Source organism: Macaca fascicularis, chromosome 7 (genome assembly GCF_037993035.2).
Source record: "Macaca fascicularis isolate 582-1 chromosome 7, T2T-MFA8v1.1".
NCBI lineage: Eukaryota > Metazoa > Chordata > Mammalia > Primates > Cercopithecidae > Macaca > Macaca fascicularis.
The window spans coordinates 77408406-77414405 of NC_088381.1; positions in this window are offsets into that span (position 1 = coordinate 77408406).

A 6000-nucleotide genomic window follows, 5' to 3' on the forward strand; every position below is an offset into this window, starting at 1 on the left:
GCCTCTGCTTATGAACCGGACTGGGATGTGAATCTCTGCATTCATACCTTTGCTGTGGAACACCAGTTGGTGTGGTTAATGCCCTCCTGCCTGGCTGAAGTTTCTCCAGGGAATAGTTGGCTTGCTGCCTCTGGTTTGTAACAAAGCTAAATGATGCTTAGGTGAAGAAAGACAATTAAGGAGGTTCTAGTGGGAGGTCCAAAGGTGGGAATTGATGGGGGCACAGAGCCCCTACCTGAAGTACTAGAAGCCATTCCCAGGGCTTCAGGGTTCCCCTTTTACACTGCAGATGGGTCCTGGCAGGAAGCTCTTCAGTGGTGGGTAAACAGTTAAACACACATGACAAGGTCCCAGGGACCTTAAACGACCCATTTCTGGTCCTGCTGGAAAAAGAGACAAATATAGTACAGTGTATTCATTGTCTATTGCAGCATAACAAATTGCCCTAAAACCTAGCAGCTTAAAACAACATGCATTTAGTATCTCACAGTCTGTGGGTCAGGAAACTGACCATAGGTTACCTGGGTCCTCTGCTTCAGGGCCTCTCCCAAAGGTACAATCAAGGTGTCAGCTGGGGCTGGGGTGTCCTCTGAAGGCTCAGCTGGGGAAGGATCTGCTTCCAAGCTCAATCAGCATTTTTGGACCAGATTCAGCCCTGCACTGGCTGTTGGACTGGAGCCTCAGTTCCCCTGGGGCAGTTGGCCAAAGGCTGCCCTCAGTTCCTTGGCATGGGGCCCTTCCAACATAACAACTTGCTTCATCAAAGTGTGCAAGTCAAGATAGCAATAGAAAGAGTCACCTAGCAAGACAGAAATCATTGTCTTATGAAACCTCATCACAGAAGTGACATTCTCACACCTTTGTCATATTCTGGTGGTTAGAAGCAAGTCACAGGTTTCATCCACACACAAGCAGAAGGAATTACACAATGGCATGAATATCAGGAAGCAGAGATCATTGGGGCCATCCTAGAAGCTGCCTGCCACATACAGTGTAATTCATTTTGATTTGGGGAGATGGACAACAATTGGATTATCAGAAGCCATCATCCAGAAGGTACTTTTGAAATGCATGTTAAATATGCATGTCATGTTAAATATGTCCCAGTGATATGAGATATGGATAGATCACATAATTTAGGTCTCTTCTAACTCTGAAACATACCTTCTGGTATGTTAAAAATGTTGCATTAGTAAAAAGTCAACATCATCATATCAGTATGATAGAAGATGTAAAAGAAAATTTTTAAAGAAATACCTCTGAGTCCATGATTTTGGAGCACTGTTCTCCAGGGCATAAACCTCAGCCATCACAGCCTCTTATTTTTGTACTTATCAGAAATTCCTGCACGATACAGCAAAGAGGTCCTGGGCTTTGAGCCTCTTAGCCGGGATGAAAGGTTTGACCACTGAATGGCCTTGGCCGAGTATTTAACCACTGAATGCCAGGTTTCTAATACCTGAAATAGGCTGGGTGCGGTGGCTCACGCCTGTAATCCCAGCACTTTGGGAGGCCAAGGTGGGCGGATCACTTGAGGTCAGGAGTTTGAGACCAGCCTGACCAACATGGTGAAACCCCTGTCCCTACTAAAAATAAAAAATTAGCTGGGTGTGGTGGTGCATGCCTGTGTTCCCAGCTATTCAGGAGGCTGAGGCAGGAGAATCGCTTGAACCCAGGAGGCAGAGGTTGCAGTGAACTGAGATCGCACCATTGCACTCCAATCCGGACAACAAAAGCAAAACTCCATCTCAAAAAAAAAAAAAAAAAAATCTGAAGTAGGGACAAATAGTACCCAGCTCAAGGCCACTGGGAGCTTCCACAGAACAGAGAAAATATCAGTGCTATTTTCCTTATTTTGCCACAATTTGTGGACTGATGGTCTACATCAGTCATTAAACAATGCTTGATTGTTTAATGTTAACCTCAAGAATGTAGAAAGCATAAATGTTAGACTTTTTTCATAAAGTGAAACTTTAGAATCTTTCCTTCTAATCATTTGCTTACTTAAAAATTGCCCTCAATTAGAGTTCCTTAAAAACATTTTAATTCAAATAACCATAAACAATGACATTTTTAACATGGTAAATGGGCAACAAAACCAAATCTGGTTGATTTCAAAGAAGGGGAGATTATTGGAAGCATGTCATGTTGCTTCCAGAAATGACCGTAAGCTAAAGCAGAAATTCTAACAGTGGGATTTGTGGACTCCTGGGGTCTCTCAGATCCTTTCAGGGAATCTTTGAAGTGAAAACTAATTCCATAATGATAAGATGTTATGTGTCTTTTTCACTATGTTGACATTTGCACCAATAGTGCAAAAGCAACAGTGAGGAAAACTGATGGTGCCTTAGCACAAATCAAGGTAAACAATATTCATAGTCATTGTATTCTTCACAACTATACACTATAGGAAAAAAAAAATCAGTTTCACTTTAGAATGCCATTCAGGTAGCCATGAAAATATTAAATCTTGACCCTTGAGACCCTTTTAATATTATACATGATGAAATGAGAAATAGGAATAAATCACTTCTGCTGTACACTTACGCATAATGATTGACTCAAGAAAAAGTATGTTTACAATTCCTAGAGTTGCAAACTGAACTAGCCACTTTTTTCGTGGAATAACATTTTTAATTAAGAGAGTGACTGATAAACTTTACACTTGGCCTTTGGCAGGCATTTTGTCAAAAATGAGCAAAATTAGGCTGTCACTTCAGGGACACCCACTGACAGTATTGTAGCCAATGACAAAATGCAAGCCTTCAGGTGAAAATTAGAATTTTTAAGAAAACTTGTCAATTAGGATGTTTTTGCTATGAACTTGACAGCTTCCCAATGCTTCAAAATTTTTATGATGATCTTGGTGGTGATATTAGAAAGTATGGGTTTTTTATATTATGTAATGAAACATATCAAAATTTGAAAGATTTGCATAAATTTTTCCAAATGGCCAATGCACAGTGTTATAAACTCATTTCTGAGTAAATGATCCACTCAAAGTATAAGACAGACCAATAGAATCTGATGAAACAAAATATAAAATATTCATTGCATGGTTTCATATTCCACATTGCAAATAATCTTTAAGAAACTACTACCTGCAAATTTTGGTATAGTATCAAAGAAGAATCTCCACAACTACCTGAAAAGGCTACTAAAATTTTCCTCTCTTTTCTGACTAAATATCTAGGTGAGGCTGGATTTTCTTTTTTCTTTTTTTTTTTTTTTTTTTTTTTTTTTTTTTTTGAGACGGAGTCTCGCTGTGTCTCCCAGGCTGGAGTGCAGTGGCGCGATCTCGGCTCACTGCAAGCTCCGCCTCCCGGGTTTACGCCATTCTCCTGCCTCAGCCTCCGAGTAGCTGGGACTACAGGCGCCCGCCGGCACGCCCGGCTAGTTTTTTGTATTTTTAGTAGAGACGGGGTTTCACCATGTTAGCCAGGATGGTCTCGATCTCCTGACCTCGTGATCCACCCGCCTCGGCCTCCAAAAGTGCTGGGATTACAGGCTTGAGACACCGCGCCAGGCCGAGGCTGGATTTTCTTCATGTTCTTCAACCAAAACAACCAACTGCAACAGATTGAATGCAAAAGCAGATATGAGAATCCAGCTATTTTCTATTAAGCCATACATTAGAGAGATTTGCAAAAAAAGTTAAAGAAAGGCATGCTTCTCTCTAATATTTTTGTTTTAGAAAATTAGTTATTTTTCATTAAAATATCTCTCATTTTTTTTGGTAGAGACAGGATCTTGCTATGTTGCCCAGGCTGGTCTTGGATTCCTGGCCTTAAGCCATCCTTTGGCTTCAGCACCCCTAAAGCACTGGGGTTACAGGCATGAGCCACTGTACCCAGCCAAAAAATATCTTATTGATGTTAACATGCTAATGTGTTATTTTTGTTTTTAAATGAATTTTAAAATATTTTAGACTTCATTTTAATTTATAATGCAGCAAATATCAATATGTATATTGATATAAAACAAAATAAACCAAAGCTCTTCGAGGTCCTCAATATTTCTTAGAATGGAAAAGATTCCTGAGACCAAAAAGTTATCTAAGAAATGCTAACTTCAGAGGAACAAGCTTAGGGAAACAAAACCAAACCAAACAAGCAAACCAATTAGGATACTTTCTGCTATAAAAAAACAGAAAATTCAACCTGAGCTGACTTAAATAAAAAAGGAAATTTCACCCCAATTACTCTGATGTGATTGTTACACATGCGATCAGAACATCACATGTACCCCATGAATATATACATGAATATGATGTGCCCGTAATATTTTTTAAATTATTTACATAAAATGTTTTTTTAAATCACATTGTACCAAAAGTAAAAGATGAAAATGAAATCTCTTCTTGCACATAAAGGAAGTGCCTGGGAGGGGAGGTTTCAGGATTGGTTCATTCAGCCATGTGCATAATGTCAAGGGTCCTAAATCTTTCAATCTCTCCACTGCTGGCCACAGCATTGACTTCAACCTTAGAAGGGTGGCCGCCTGGTCACAAGATCCACAAGGATAGCTGGAGTGGCAATCAGGGTGGAATGCTTTCTTGCTCACATATAGCAGGTGAGAGAGGAAAATACTTTTTCCAACTATGGAACATAAACCCTCCTCTCAGTCTGATCAGTCCATCTTGAGTCACAGCCTGAGGACTATCATGCCCTGATTGGACTAGACTTGCCTTGGAACTAGGGTTAGTTCCACCCCCCTCCCTAGGAAAATTAAAGAAAAAGAAAAGGTTGTGTTGGGAACAAAGGGGAAGACATGGATACTTAGCAGGCTGCAACGCCCATTCCAACAAGCAAGAAACAAGGAACTGAGTCTGTCTGGATTTATAGAACCAAAGCCAAAATCAGACCCAGAAAGGATCTGGTTAGGAAACAGCACTGTCCAGCAGATGTCTCGCAGGCTCCACCATCACCACTGCCTCCTAAAGCCACCAGACAGTAGATGCCACTACTGTGACCATGGCTCAAAGAGTGCATTTTTATTTATTTATTTTTTTTTTTTTTTTTTTTTTTGAGACAGGGTCTCACTCACTCTGTTGTCCAGGCTGGAGTGCAGTGGCACGATCTCAGATCTTGGCTCACTGCAACCTCTGCCTCCCAGGTTCAAGCAATTCTCACACCTCAGATCAGCTTCCTGAGTAGCTGGGACTACAGGCATGTGCCACCACTCCTGGCCAATTTTTGGTAGAGAGAGGGTTTCACCATGTTGGCCAGGCTGGTCTCAAACTCCTGACCTCAAGTGATCTGCCCACCTGGGCCTCCCAAAGTGCTGGGATAACAAGTGTGAGCCAATGCACCAGGCTTGTGAGAGTGTCTCCTTAACTGCCTGTGAATTGCATCACTGGCTTGAAATTAAAAGTCCTAAAATGCAGCATCCGATTGGCTACCTCAGTCACGTGGCACTGTCCAAGAAGGGGAGAGGGCATATCCCATTCTCTTCATCTTCCAAACGGGAAGAGGGGGGTCCTCCTCCACCAAGGATCACACCACTGGGTAGTCTACCACAATAAGGACATCTGGATGTGTGTAGCCAAAGCCAAAACTAGTAAACGGCCACTTCAAACACAGATGAAAATTCTTCAGAAATAATTAGATCAAAAAAGTAAGTAGATAGTTTTTTTTTAAATAAATAAATAAATACGAGACAGGATCTTGCTGTGTTGCCCAGGCTGGTCTTGAATTCCTGGGCTCAAGTGATCCTCCTGTCTTGGCCTCCCAAAGTGCTGGGATTATAGGGATGAGCCACCACGCCCAGCCAAGGTGGGTAGATATTGATGAGAGAGATATAAAGATAGATAGATAGATAGATAGATGTTAGAGATAAAGGATAGAGAGGTGATAGATGGGCATATAGGTAGGAGAGAGATATTCATACATATTTTCTATATACTGTACATATTCATATATGCACATATATATTTTTATATGCACAATAAATACAAGTCATTTAATTCCAGTACACCACTTACTAACTGTGTGATCTTGT